The sequence below is a fragment of the Epinephelus lanceolatus genome, chromosome 18 (assembly GCF_041903045.1).
Source record: "Epinephelus lanceolatus isolate andai-2023 chromosome 18, ASM4190304v1, whole genome shotgun sequence".
NCBI classification, from domain to species: domain Eukaryota; kingdom Metazoa; phylum Chordata; class Actinopteri; order Perciformes; family Serranidae; genus Epinephelus; species Epinephelus lanceolatus.
In genome coordinates this window covers 14,072,783-14,088,063 of record NC_135751.1, presented here as the reverse complement: position 1 = coordinate 14,088,063, position 15,281 = coordinate 14,072,783, and the positions used below count along the sequence as shown (strand labels likewise).

General features: G+C 42.2%; 1 protein-coding gene across 2 annotated transcripts in view; it reads right to left on the bottom strand.

Annotated features, from left to right (window-relative positions):
• Positions 1–15,281, bottom strand: part of spop (speckle type BTB/POZ protein) — a 113,421-nt gene that overhangs the window by 90,381 nt on the left and 7,759 nt on the right. For both annotated transcript variants that reach the window (XM_033644132.2, XM_078161145.1), the window contains exon 2: positions 576–718. The gene's annotated coding sequence lies outside the window, so the exon portion shown is untranslated. The remainder of the gene's footprint in view (positions 1–575; positions 719–15,281) is intronic.

The following is a 15,281-nucleotide window of genomic DNA, read 5'->3' as shown; positions in this document are numbered from 1 at the left end:
CATCTACCTCATTTCTCATTCTGGACCATCAATTTCCTTTTACCCACTATTTGGTTCAACGCGAGCCATCTGAGAATAGGTGTACACATCTCAAAAAGCAAAACAAAATGTAGTTTGCTTGAGAGGAACTACTGAACTACAACCAAGTAGCTCATTATTTTCCATGACATGTCTGCAAAGTAGACTATCAAAGACAGCCTAAGTGCCATGTGCAATTGAAAAGCATGTCAAACAAATAAGCATGTAAATTACATTAAGTGAAGACCTATTACAATATTGGTCTGGGCTGCCTGGGCTGACAAATCAGTGCTGAACACAGCAAAAGGGAGAGTATGAAATGGAGTAGTTACAAGCTAGTTTAAGACTTAAAATGCTTAAACTAAAACAAGGCCTTGAGTTTAAAACATTTTAAGACTTTGAAAGGATCATTTTAAGTCAAATGTGTTTATGTGTGCCGCTCTAACATCCCCCTATTCAAGCACCCCCCTCCTTCACAGTATATGCCATTTCCAAATATTGGTACAGACCAACACCCTGCTTCCCTCCCCCAGAACCTCACCCCATTTGGTACTCACCTAGATCAAAGTCTCTCACACATCTGTTCCGCTTGCTGCTGCCACAACTCGCCAGCTGGACTCTGTCCGTCAGGTCTCTCTGTCTGTAGGTGTGTCAGTACTGCATGTCTGTCCAAAGCCTGAGCTTCTTGGCAAGCTGCAAGCTGCAAACGCAAACAGCGGAAAGAATCAACAAGACTGTAGTTGTGAGAGCGAGCGTGGGTGTGAGCCAGTGCCTTATCATATTCTTGCAAGAGACTCCTTGTCAAGTTGACTGTTTGTGCGCGCATCTGTTATGTAGGAGACTTGAATGCAGAACATTTTCAAGATAGAGTGTGTGTGCTTTAGCATTTGTGTGTGTGTGTCTGTGTGAAAAAGATATTACAAAGACACATGTTTTACGAAGAGGTAGTGAGGTTTACACAGCGAGGCGGAACAAAGTGGAACAGGGGCCCTCCTTACATAATTACACCCGGCATTAAAACACTAATCCAAACACAAACTGTATCTGGACTGTATCCAAACAGCAAACTAAGCTAAGCCACAGGTGTAAACAGAGCCATGAAGGAATGAAATCTCATTTCTACAAATCAAACGAAGGTGCTTATAGCAATAAGATATAAAGCAGGCTTAATGCCTCTTTAATACTTCTTGGGGCGTATTTACACTGACCCATAAATATGGATAAAAATCTTTGTGGATATACAGTAATTCAGATGTGCAAGCTGCATGTTAATGTGATATATAAAGGCCCACAGAGACCCCAATAACAGTACAACCATCTGACAGAACAAACCAACAGTGGCACTCAACTCCAGCATAGAGGTATGCTTTGGCAGTCTCATTAAAATCCTCCAACTCTAATTCACTTTCAAATACCACCTCTACCTAAATAAACATGACCGCCGCTTACTCATACTCCACATGCCTGCCAACCACAGACCAGCAGGATTTCACAGAGCCGACTGGTTGTATGTGGCCAACCATTATTCTAGGAAAGTCTGCAGTTTATAGCAAAATGACAAAAGCTTAAACAGCCGCGGTGATGCTCGTTGGGCTCACAATACAGCCGATTCATAAAGATGCCTGACATTTAAGACATTTAAAGTAGAAATAGCTGGCTGATTTGAGTCAATTTTCTTTTATACCCAGCTCATAAAGTGAAAAGCTGCATTTTAAATCAGCCGTGAATGACTTGAAATTATGGCAATAGCTACAGAAAAGTGAGTCACAGGTTGCCTCAGTCGTTAAATAAATTCTGACACAAACTAAAACACTACTTGGCTCAGATTTACTGAACAAAGAATAGGTTACTTTTTACACTTAGGCTTTTTGTATTCATGACCAGTATTGAAACTGCCTGTGGGCTTTTACCTCAGAGAGGGAGAGGAGATGATCTACATGAATGAATGAAATATCTTAAGATCCACATGTTTACACATACATACCAAGGAAATGTCAATCAGATGCAAAATACAGAGGTTGAGCCCTGAGAGAAATGTCAAAAAGGTAGCCTGTCCCTGTGATGTGTGTGCGTGTGTGCGTGTGTGCGTGTGTGTGGGCCACACACCGTGTGATCAATAGCTCACCTAAAATGAATATGTGATCACTGCCTCGACAAAGCAGGCACTCACTCCAAACCTGACAACAAAATAGACGCATCCTGGATCAATAAGCCCCATTTTAAAAGTCAATTTAATAACAACCTAGCTTTATAAAACTTATCTTCCACTGACAAAGTGGAGACTGACCATCCTGCTTAATATAACACGCCTTCAGTATTGCTTTTGATTTGTGACATTCAGCAGCCAAAGTTAAGACTGTAACTTCAGTAATTTTTCTTTCTAATTTCTTTCTAGCTTTCACCATTACAGAGCGCAGTGTATGGCTTATTTCACCATGGTTACAGAAAGTACTGGATATTTTCACATGACTGCACAGCTTTGGCACACAGCTCCCTACATTAATACCTGCAAACCAACTAGTTTGAGCTTACAGATGAGCTTCTCAAAGATTTGATGACTGACTGCCAATTTAGGGAAACAGCATATGACTGAGGGCCACACAGGGAAAAATGCAGCTGCAAGTTGTCCACTGAAATCACTCATTTTAACTAATCAATCAATCAATCTTTATTTATAAAGCACTTTTCATACAAAAATGTAGTACAAAGTGCTTTACATGGTTAGAAGAAATGCCCCTCCCATCCACCCCCCAGCCACCCACACCCCCACAGACACACCCACCCACCCAGCCACCCACACCCACCCACAAACACAGTCATGTAGGCATAAAAACATGTAGCAAAGCGCAGAGCAACCAGGTGAGAAAACAATACCGCAGGGAGCCGTCTGCACCGGGAGCTGATCACAGCCCGTGGCCACCAGGACACCAACACGGAGTCCACCTCAACATGGGCAGATAGAGGGGCCCACACCACCGCCAAGAAGGCAGAGTGCAGCCCCCCCCCAACCCAGTTGAAGCAACCCACGAGGCAGCGCCAACGCAGCCAGGGCCAATCACAGCCCCCAGTGCAGAGGGCCCCCACTGAGGAAACACTGGAGTTAAAAACTAAGAATAACATAAAACATCGATAAGAGACTAAGAGTGACATTAAAATATCAATAAAAACACTAAGAATGATGTTAAAACCTAAGTAAAAGTGTCAATGACAGTAAGACATCAGAAAGCTAAGAAAAAAAACTAACAGCACTAGCACTGATAACAGAAAACTACCACAACACTACTGAGGTGCCACTTGCTGCCATGCAACCAGTCACTTTCTATAAGCTATCATTCCTAACCTGACAGACACTTGTTAGCAGGGGTGGGCATTTTAAGTGATTTCCATATTCAAGTATTCACATTATATTATTATAGAGTCCTCAAGTACTTGCAAAAAAAAAAATAGAAACTCTAGAAGAATAGTTAATAGTAATAGAATGTAAATTGGCCAACAACGCAAAACAAGTGCAATTCTTGAACAATCAGGCTTAAGTTAGTCTATTATTCCATAAATTCAAATAAAAAAAATATGCAAACTTTCTGTTGCTGCTGTTACATAGCTTAGACGCAGCGCTGAAGGACCTCCTCTGGAGATACTCTCCTCAAGTGGACCTACTCGAGTCCTCATGCCCATCCCTACTTGTTACAGGGGCCCAGTTTGACGCAGTAGCAGAGTAGTATGTAAGCTACTGAAAATTAAAGTATAAATGGACCGTGGATGACAAAAATATAATGCAGGCATTTCATGTCTTTTTCAGGGGCTGCACAAAGTGCTTCTGAGGGCTGTCAATGGCCCGCAGGCTGCACTTTGAGCAACTACAGCTTATGGTTACCTCTATTTGTTGCAGTAAGACGTTGATAATATTGAAACAATCGGTGACACAATTGGTCTACTGATTGATAAGTCATGGAACAGAAAATTAAAATCTGATAATCAATAATCATTTAATGTATCACACAAAGATTCCAAACTGACAAAAAAGACATCACCTTCAAAAACAGTGGGAACTTCTGATTGTCGTTTCTCACTATTTCTTTCACATTTTATGGTTTTATAATGAAAACCATCATTAGTTTCAGCCAACAGTCAGAGCTGAGTGTTTTGCCAGAGATCAGATCATTTGGAACAAGTTCTAAATTAAGACTTAAGAGAATAGACTCCTAGAGTTTTAGGAAGGACTTTCTTTTAAGTGGCTATAATATATGTTTATACGTGTATAATAGATCACATGACAACTTGTATGTGAAAGGTTTTGATTTGAGCCTAAAACTTTACTATCTCAGTTCACTCTCATCGCTTTTATAACATCATTTTCAGCTCTAACAAACAACTGCATGCTACCTGTCGCACACCTAATGGCAGGCAGACAAAGTTAGCTACAAGCAGGTGAACATAATGGAATATCTCAAAGCTAAAGAGACTCTTATTTCCCTCAGGGGTTGTTGGAGAAACTATAATAATAATTTGGTATTGTGTTCACAGCTTGTTTGTGCTGCCCTCAAGTGGATAAAAAATCAGTTATTGCAGGGGAGATAATATTCTGAACCATCACTTCTTCTTGCTATAATACTATCATGATAGAACGATCACCACAGTAATGATAGTGTCCAACTTGAACATCTTCTTCCTTCCTCACTGTTGTTTTGGAACTAAAAATGCTCATTGTTTTCTTGGCCTATACTTTCTGTGTTCAATATACACACTGGTCAGAGTTGTGACACTGGGTTGTGACCACAGAAAATGAGGTATGACCTGGAGCTTGTAACAACCCCATCAACAGTTTAGATTAGCAGGATGGGACGCGGCCTTCATGCCCTCCCTGTCTTCTCTGTCCTGTGTCGTTTGCCCTCTTGCGACTCCGGCAGTCTCAAGTGGTCAGTTAAGATGAGGACGGCTGACAATAGACAATCCTACAAGTCATGCCACCAAGGCCTGACATGTTGACCCCAGCCATGTCTGAGCATCATGAGACAGCACAGTCTGCATGGTAGAAAAGAAAGAAAGGAAAAGGAGGATGGAGCTGGCAGACAGGGAGGGAGGTGGCAAACAAAAATACAAGAACAGGGAAAATAGAAAGCAGAAAAATGAAGAGCCGACAAGATGCGGGGGGGAGCGGCAAGATGAAAGATAGGTCGATGTACAACAGGCTGATGAAATAGAGCGAGAAAGACAGAGGGAGAAAGGAGTGGAACAGCAGCTCAAACAATAGTCAAGATACAGAGGAACACAAAAAAAAGGTGACACACTAAAGGGATAGGAGACAAATTAAGCAGACGGTAGAGAGGGACACGGAGAGATGGGGGTAGCCCAAAAAATAAAATAAAAAGTCAGACTCAATTCCTCTCTTAAAAGAGGGGAGGAAGAAAGGTTGGCTCCTCTACGTCTCACCGCTCCGAAAACCTGCACAGATTTAAAAAAGACCAATATGTAGACAGGAACAAAACGCCAGGGGGGTTACATCAAGTGCCTCACTACATTCAAAAAGAGCCACAGAGGAAGAATAACTGACACAATTAAGAGCATAACTGTCATCACAGCCAATCAACCCAGTGCCGCCCACACACGGGCACCGAGCAATAGACACATCATGAGGAGGGATGAAGAGATGGTAATTCCCCCTAGCAATGCAGCACTGACTACTAATAGTGAGCAGCAGATACCTTAAAGGCCTAAAAGCTACAGCATTCTAATGCAACAGAAACACGAGACACATGTACGAAATTGCTCCATCACAACACGTTCCTGGCTCCTTTGCATCCTGAGAGAAAAGCTGACATTTAAATATAATCCTGCTGACATGCAAATCAAGTGTAGCCAATTCCATAACCCACGTGCATATCAGGAGAAAAAAAAGAAGATGTGTGAATCTAAAGCCAATCACAGGTGGATGCACACCCTCACTCAATAAAATACAAACTAAATTTAATAAGCTCTCAAGTTCCTCCACGGTGACATTTCCTCTTCCATTTCTCCATCTTTTACAACTATCATTCACCCTACCTCCATTTCTCTTCCCCCCGCCCCACTCCACCTCAACCCGCTCGTTTTTTCATTCTAAATCCACTCCTCCATCTTTTTCTCTCTCCATCCAAAACAACAGCCATTCCAGAAAGAGGGCCATCAATCTTCTTCAATGAGACCAGAGTGCGAGGGAGTGCCAAGGCTAGAGCAGATTACTATCTCTCCTTACCACCACTCAACACTGGATAACATATAGAAGCAGAGGATGGGCAGACGCAGAGGCAGAGCGGGTCGAGAGCGAGTCAAAGAAACAATCTCAGATAGCAGGCGGACACATTAGATCTTAAAAGCCTCAAACAAACTTCCACCCCTGTCAACAGCGGAGGCCTGTCAAGTAAAGAAGCACAGCGGCTGAATTTAAAAAACTCTAATCCTAACTGGCAACTCCAAACCTGACCCTTGATTTATTTCCACAGAGAGCTCCACTAATGGAAAGACATGAGCTACACTGCAGCTTTCATCTCCGGTAAACAGCTGGCTTTGGTGGAGGATTCGAATACATTGGTCATTATTATATTTTTTAAAAAATATGATTAAAAAAAAAAAACATCCCCATCTCCCAAAGCCCAAGGTGACCTCTTGTTTTCCAGCATTTTCTAAAATCTAAATTGAATATCATATTAAATCAATTTGATTTAATGTTTAGCTTTAAATCAACTGAAATTCAACTGAAACACATGTAATCACCCTTTGTTGGCTGAGAAGGCAGAAACACTATTTTCAGTGGCAGACTAATTAATATTCACCTGCAGCGACAGCTTGAAAGTGACATGAATATAAATGTTGATTAAATGTATCTGACACACTGAAGTAATAGGTATAGCCTTCTTAATTTGCACACCTTAGTTTTCACATGTGTGCCGATTTAAAGCTATTATTCTGATGTGCTTGAGATGTTGACATGACATTTGTATGTTTGTTGTCGCTAAGTTTTACTTAGAGATACTTCTGAAATTGATGTGATGCAACAAGCCCAAATTTAAATTGTTTGTTTCCCAGGTAAGTGCTCTCTGCAGCCCGTGTCTGTACTCAAAGACCATTTGTGAGGGAAGAAAACCACTCTGTGACACCACAGTACAATCACCAGAACTGCAACTAATGACTATTTGCATTGTTAAATAAGTGGTCAATTATGTCCAATAAACCGACCAGTTGTTTGGTCTATAAATGTTAGAAAATGGTAAGAATATGTTAACCAGAGCTTCCCAAAGCCCAAGAAGACATTCTCAAATGTCTTTTTTTTTCCATAAACCAAATATATTCAGTTTACTGTCATAGAGGAGTAAAGCAACCACAAAATATTCACATCTAAGGAGCCGCAATCAGAGAATTTTGACTTTTTTTCCTTAACAAATTACTCAGACCAATTAATCGACTGTCAAATTAGTTGGCTATTCATTTAATAGTTGACAACTAACCAAGTAATTAATTCATTCATTGTTGCAGCTTAACAACTGCAAGTGGACAGTCAAACTGCCTTGAGAATCGAAGGCTGGCCAGCTTAAGTCCAGCACAGATAACGCAACGGAGTATGGACCTGTAGGTGGAGAGGTGCCACTTCACCTCCTCGAGCAAGGCACTGAACCCCTGCTATCTGGAGCACCGACTAAGCCTTATCATTCTGGCATCTCTTCACATCTCCTGCATGTGCATGTGTGTGTATTTCCTATGTGTAATAAAATAACAGCAAAATCCCAAGAGAGATTAATACAGTACTTCCTCTTACATATTCAATCAACATCTGAGAGACTCGCTCAACAAATCCACGTATCATACTTCACAGGAACCAGATCCAAAATGGAGTCCAACCATACTGACTGTTTCAGCACTATTGTGTGAGTAAATATAAAGGAGGTGGGGAACATGATGGAGCAGATGATGTTTATGCTCTTGAAAAGACACCCCAAGCAAATAGTTGTTGGTGTGTATATGAATGTGTGTGTGATATAGAAAGTGATAAATCATATACTTCGTGATATTAAAGACTCTAGAAAGTGTGTGAACGCGTGTGAGACGCAGCGTTGACACTCACAAAGGTGGAAAAGCCAGAGCCATGGCCTTGCAGCTGAGGGGAGTTTTTAACGAGCTGCCTCACTGCCCTGTGTGTGTGTGTGTGGCAGTGGCAATGATCCACATGCGCACACACACTGTGCAACACCAGTAAATCCAAGTCCAAGTGTGTGCTTGTACTGAGGAAAGCCCATGAGAGAAAGAGATGGGATACACGGGAAAGTGTGGAGGAGAGATTTTGCATAGAAAATTCTCCTTTTAGCAGCTAACACAAGTGTGGTGCAGCAAAGGCTCTGTGATCTCTTATTACTTATACAACATGGTCTTCTCAAGCAACCATGTTCAATCCAAGGACACAACAAGACCACCAAGCCAGCTCTGACAGCTACAATCACAATTGAACATGATAGGGCTAATCGCTATGCAGCTTTCTCGCTGAGGAGAACCTACATGGGGGAGTTTTGTCAGGCATAATAAACTCTCCTTGCATTGTCACAGCTCTGTTGAGGAGGAAGGTTAAACTTAGAGCTGTCTGTAAAGCTGTCCCTCTGCAGCAGCAGTGCTCTGACTGGGGATCAGCGTAGTGTGGCTTCTGTTGGGCCTCTGGGCCACACAGTGACGGAGAGGAGGAGGAGGCGGTGGCAGTGGGGCTCAGCCCGGCGCTAAAGACTTTGACACTAACATAATCACTGATAATTGATTCGGCTGGTGAGGAAGGTGTAACATTAAAAGATAAAAACGGCAGCGGTGGTGTCAGCGCAGCGCCGGAGCTTAATGTGAGCTGATGGGGCCGACGCTGCCTGTCACACGCTGTCTAATCACACGAGGAGGGACATACACATATGATCAAATCACTATCAGCCCCGGACCCGCTCAGCACCCTCAAAGGGGCTTTGATCAGCAGCGGGCTAAAGGAAGCGAGGGGGCATACAGGCCAAGGACGCCGGGGGAGATGGAGGATAGAAAAAGGACAGGCATCCTTCGCTGCTACAGGACGGCCTTGAGATATCATATGACAGGACAGAAACAGCAGGGAGTATCAATGACAAGCACCCAAGGTTCAAACAACTTATTGAGCTTAAAGTAGGCGATAACCTTGTCCAGTCCAGCGACCGTAATGAACACAGAGAGTTGATTTCTCTTGCCTGTGATTTTATTCAGATTTAATTTACAACTGATTGCTTCAACTTTATGATTACTTGGCTTGTGCAGTTACAGACGCAAATACTAGATATCATTGAACACTGATATAAACAATGACTGCAAATTAATTAGCAACTTTTTTTTTTTTTTTTTTTTTTCCCAAAGATTTTTTTGGGGGGCATTTTTAAGCCTTTAATGGATAGGACAGATGAGCGTGAAGGGGAGACAGAGGGGGAGTGACATGCGGCAAAGGGCCACAGGCTGGAGTCGAACACGGGCCGCTGCGGCAACAGCCTTGTACATGGGGCACCTGCTCTACCACTAAGCCACCGACGCCCCATTAATCAGCAACTTGATGACAGATTCATTTATCAAGCAAAATCCCCCAAAAAACAAGAAATCTGAAAACTTCACCTTGAGCTTCGGGAAATTAAGATGAGCATTTTTCACTATTTAATTATGATTTACATACAAAATAATCTACAAATTAATTTAAAATGACAATAAGTCACTACAATGACAGTGAGCTAGCAAACATAAAACGACTGCTGTTGACTTTAGCCTTTAGCTTATATATCATGTACTTTAGATAGATAGCTAGATAACTATATGTGCAAATGTAAATCTATTTGTCATTAGCTGTATAGTTGCTACACACTTGCAATAATCAAAATGGAGCATAACATTCAGCTAGTATTGCAGCTACACTTCAGCTAATGTAATTCTTATTAGCTTATAATGAAATGACAACTACAGTACTGCAGCCCTCTCATTTTTCAGAGTCAATAAGCAAATTTTTAACCTGCTCCACCTGTGATTTGAGTAGACCCCTGTTTCTTAACATGGTATAACATGGAGCGCCAATTCTACTCACCCTCACAGCTTTGTTATTAATGTGTAATGGAGACACATGAGGTAAGTCTAGTAGCGGTGACTGGGGTGTGCCTATCTGCTGAGTGAGCTGATGAAGACGGAGGGCTCCCTGCAGCCTTACAGTCAGAGCGCTGATAAATTGGCCAGCCTCCACCCTTTCCCCAACTGCAGGAAGGATGTGTGTGTGCATGAGAATCAGCATGGATGCCTGCTAGACTGGAACTGACAATATTAAGTGGCGGTGCCACAGTTTTCATGAACACAGGGAGGCCAGGAGAACCGAGGGGCAGGAAGGCCTCTATTATGTCACCTGACAGTAGACATAAAGGGAGCCAGTCAGACTATCTGTCCTCTCTACAGCACCAACTGACTCACCTTTCCCAAATTAAAGGTTGCTGAGTGAGTACAAACAGCATGAGACAGACAGACAAACACACATTTCCACCTTGAGCCGCAGATATAAACACACATCACCTCATGTTGAAAATGGCTGGTGGGAGATCAAAGATTTTTACAGATGTTTAACAGAACCATAGGAGCTCCTTCAGAGTTAGACTGCAGGGGTCGGATATCATACAGAGGAGCAAGGGAGGAAAGAGGGAGTAATGGCAAATAAGAGGGGGAAAGGGGAACAGTGAAAGCCGCAGGCTGAAGACGGTAGGGAGAGAGGAGGAAGACAGGCATGAGGAGTAAGTGAGAAAATGCAAATGAGAGGCTGCTGAGCAAAAGAGGAGAGAGAGGAGGGAGAAAGTGAGAGATTACTATAGGGACTGTTGGAAGAGAATCTGAAGAGCAGAACAAAGCTGACAATGAAAAAAAGTCTGTTGGGGGGGGGGGGTAGAGAGCACAGGAGGAAATGGCAACACATGAGACATGAAGAGCACGCATCACGCCGCCTTTTGCAGCTAAAATGGACGTTCTTATATGTCCTTCAAAAAGTATTGCTGGCGGCTGTACACATCACAGCAAAATATGTTCCAAGAAACAAAATACAGGAGACACAGAAAATAAAAAGATGAAGAGAGGTAGCAAGAAAGAGGGAGAGGTATAATAAAAGGATGGGGATGATCCCAAGAGAGGCGACCCATGGCATCTGTTTGTAACAAGCCAGAGCCACAGGGAGGAAGAGGAGGAGGAGGAGGAGGGGTGTAGGCAGCAGACTGAGAGGTAGCTCCTCTTCTCAGTCTCCCGCTCACTGGCTGTCCTCCACCAGCAGCTGGAGGCTAAACTTAAGCTCCGCCAACAGCCACTAGGGAGAGAGAAGAGAGGCCTTGGGAAGGGGTCATTTACAATCACAAACCAAAACAAAATTCAGGGACGCACATCTGCATCATTAGCAGAGGAGCCAAGAGTCCCCTGATGTCTGCCCACAACAGATCCCTCAGAAATGTGGCCACCACAGTGCCTGTGCACACAAACATCGTCTGCACAATCGCCATAGAGCGATGTCAGCCTCCTCTTCATGAATATTCATCTGCCTCATTAACACTCAAGTGGGGAAACACAGCATATTGCATGAGACTCCCGTTACTTGGAGAGAGGACGAGAGTTGAGGGAGGGAGAGGAAAGGGGAAGAAGAGATGGGACACATGGCGACTGTAGACCGAGTAAGAGGCAAAGCCTTCTTTTCATTGCCAGCAAACTTTTTTTGACTCTCAAGAGTGGAAGGGGTGGGGGGGGGGGGGGGTGTCCTATATTGTTCAGGGAGCCGATAGCCTCCTGTCGCTTTTCCTTATGAAGCCAGACTAGGGCAGTATGAAAGCAGCGTCAGCAGGAGGAACAGCACAGTGGGAGCGCAGGATGGGAATTACAGACCATTTTACCCTGCAAATCCTCCAGCAATAAAAGCTTTAAAACAGCTGCAATTTCTCTGCTAATGTGTCACTGTTCACAATAACTGCTAAACTGTAGGGGATATGTGTGAATACACCTCAACGCAAGCTGCAGCTAAGCAGACATTCATGCAACTCAAGCCCTTGTTTGGTAACAAAACACACCAGCACGTAAAAAGCCGGGCTGTCTTGTACACAGACACTGATTCTGTCAGTCCACTCAGTCAGACTCCTTTTCTCTGAGCCACTTGCCAACAGACACACATGCAGACAGATACTACCACACATAGAGAGAGGATTATTTTCTCTTTATGTTGTAATGCCAGTGAATCTCTTAACAGGAACTGCCAACAGGGGAAATCTCCCATCCTGCAGCTGTGTCCTCAGAGAGACTCTGGAAACTGTAGAAACAGAAGACTCTATTTCCTTGACTTTTTTTTTTTTACACGACTTTGGTTACAGAGAGAGACAGCCACTGGGGAAGGAAGAGATGAGGCAAAGTCCGGTGATGCCCAAATTTTTTGCCCCACCGGAGTCACTCCTGTGCTTTAAAGGGCACTGACAAATCCTGCGGTACCATAATTGGACCAGGTCTCTGGAAATCAATAGTACTGCTTACATCAGGGGCCTCCACCAAAGCTATTTCATATTCCACCTTCTACACACAGTTTCTGACAAAAAAAAACCCCTTCAATTTCAGAACAGTATGAACTATCGATTTCACCGCAGCGATTCTTACTCTCCCTCCGCCTCCTCCTGTCCTCTCTCTTTTCCAGTCCCCTACTGTTGACACACAACTCCTTTCCCAATGAGAGTTTTCTGTGGAGGGTGGAGTGGTCCTTATCTGTGAACTTCATCATTTTAGACCATTTAAATCCTTTATAAGTGGTTTTATTTCCATTGGTTTGGGACAAAGTCCTCTACGCGAGATGTTTCATGAATCATGAGTGCAACTAATGTTTTTTAGTTCTTCATCTGTCAAATAATCAAATGTAACAAAGACGAAGACTGCAGCTACTTACTCCTCTTTTTAGATTTTTTAAATTGTCTGCCTTTTCTATTGTGAGCTGCCCAACCAGAGAGGAGAGGACCATGGACTTGCTGGAAAAACAGTGTGACCCAGTTTCCTCTTGGAGATTAAAAAAGTATTTCTGATTGTGATTAAATTATTGTCAGATATTACTGTGAAAGCAGCTGGAGCTGCACAGGACTCAGCACTAGCTTTAAAACTTAGTTGCTTCTGGTTGCTGAGACAGGAAATATGGTTGCCACCTTCTATGCAATACAGTGGTCACCTTATATTTTGAGTAATTAACTATGTAGTTATACTGTACATCAGCTTACTGTGACATAAAAGAATGTTTAAAACATAAACTACATTGCCCCCAGAGAGCAGCAGAGATTCGTCCGGAGACTTCAAGTGTCTTTGAGATCTAGTCATAATTTTTCTCACATCCTTGTGTTGAGCAATTATCAAACAATTTGTTGCTACAGATAAGGAATGGTCATATATATGAGGTAGTGGATTGCTTTGATAAAAGCTAACAGTCTAATATGCAGGGGCATGCGAAAATTTGGGCATCTATGGTCAAAATTTCATTCAATGTCAACAGTTAGAAGATGATGAACTGATCTCCAAAAGGCATTAAGTTAAAGTTGAAACATGCTTTTCAACATTTTAAGCAAGATTAGAGTATTAGAGTATTTTTAGAGTGAAAAAAAAGCATAGAGCACCATGAAAAGGTGGGGCACCCCAAGGCATTTGAGCTCTCAGACAACTTTTAACAGGGTCTCAGACCTTAATTAGTATGTTAGAGCTATGGCTTGTTCACAATCATCATTAGGAAAGGCCAGGTAATGCAAATTTCAGAGCTTTATAAATACTCTGACTCCTGAAACCTTTACCTGTCAATCAGCAGCCATGGGCATTTAGAAGCTATGATACTTGCCAAAGGGGGTGCTACTAATTACTGACCATGCAGGGTGACTAAACTTTTGCTTCAGGCCCTTTACATTTTTTGCTATTTTTAAAATGTAAAAGATTAAAATAAAAAGTAATCTTGCTTGAAATATTTTTCTCTCTTTTGGAGATCAGTCCATTAACTATTCACAGTAAACAAAATTGTGGCCATGGATGCCCAAACTTTTGTATGTTACTGTAACAGTCATAAACAAAACTAGCCTAAAGTAAGATGTTAATCTCCAAAATGTAAATGTAAATTATCCTATAATAAGTTAACAGAGCAATCGTTACCAATACATAAATGGGGGGATTTAACATAATTCAAACACTGCTGGGATAGAAATCCGAATTAACCAGAACATTTTTGCCAAAGTGTAAGAAATCTTACACCGTGTTTTTCAGAACATTTATGACAACCCAGGTTCACGATAGCTCAATATGCTGTTTTGAAATTTGACTGCACACATCCCAAAAACAACAAAATATCAACAACAAAAAAACATCATGCTGTTAACAAAGTGAGTTTCCTAAACACTGAGTCCAGGTTAGCTACATCATTTACCTCCTGCATGCCTGCATTGTTCTGTAGTTTGTCAGTTGCACCAAATCAGATCCATTTTTTATTTAAAGATCAGGCACATGAGGTAAGGATGTAAAAGGCTGAAGCTTTTACAGTATGTGTCTTTAAAAAGGCTGTTGCCAACAAGTGGCTAAATGAGACTACAGATGGTCATCACGCCAAACATGGCTTTACACCCTCATTGTGGTAGGGATGTTAAGTCACGCAACCATAGTGTAGTTTGTTTACAGCCTAACATTGGCTTTTTATTTGCTTAACAAAATAAGTAAGTATCATAAATGTTTGTTTGCCACAGAGCTTATTTTCTGCAATAATCCAAAATCCTACAGAAAAATCCCGTAGGCTTTCGGACAAGGGAACCAGGATGATGAAAAACGTCATCCCTGGAGCACTCTATAGTTTAGAGTTTGATATTATCATCTAGAGATGCAAATAACAGTTTTCTTCATTACTAAGTAATCTGCTGATTACTCTTGATTAATCAATCATTTCTTCAAAGTAATATCAGAAAATAGTGAAGGTGGAATCTAGCTAGTGGAATCACTTATTCAGCAATTACTGTGTGTAATGTCGTTCCACCAATAAATAAACAGCTTCATTTTGACCCGCAAAACCCCCTTACAATGTTTCCGCAGCAAGGCCGTTGTATAGCAGTAATTGCCCAATGAGCAGCGCCACTAGCTAGCTCCCACCAGACCAATTGGTGCGCACATGCAGTCAGCTGAAGAGTAGCAAAATTGACAAAGACCGACATGCATAACCGGTCAAAAATGTTTTCTGTGGTTAACCAACTGTCAAC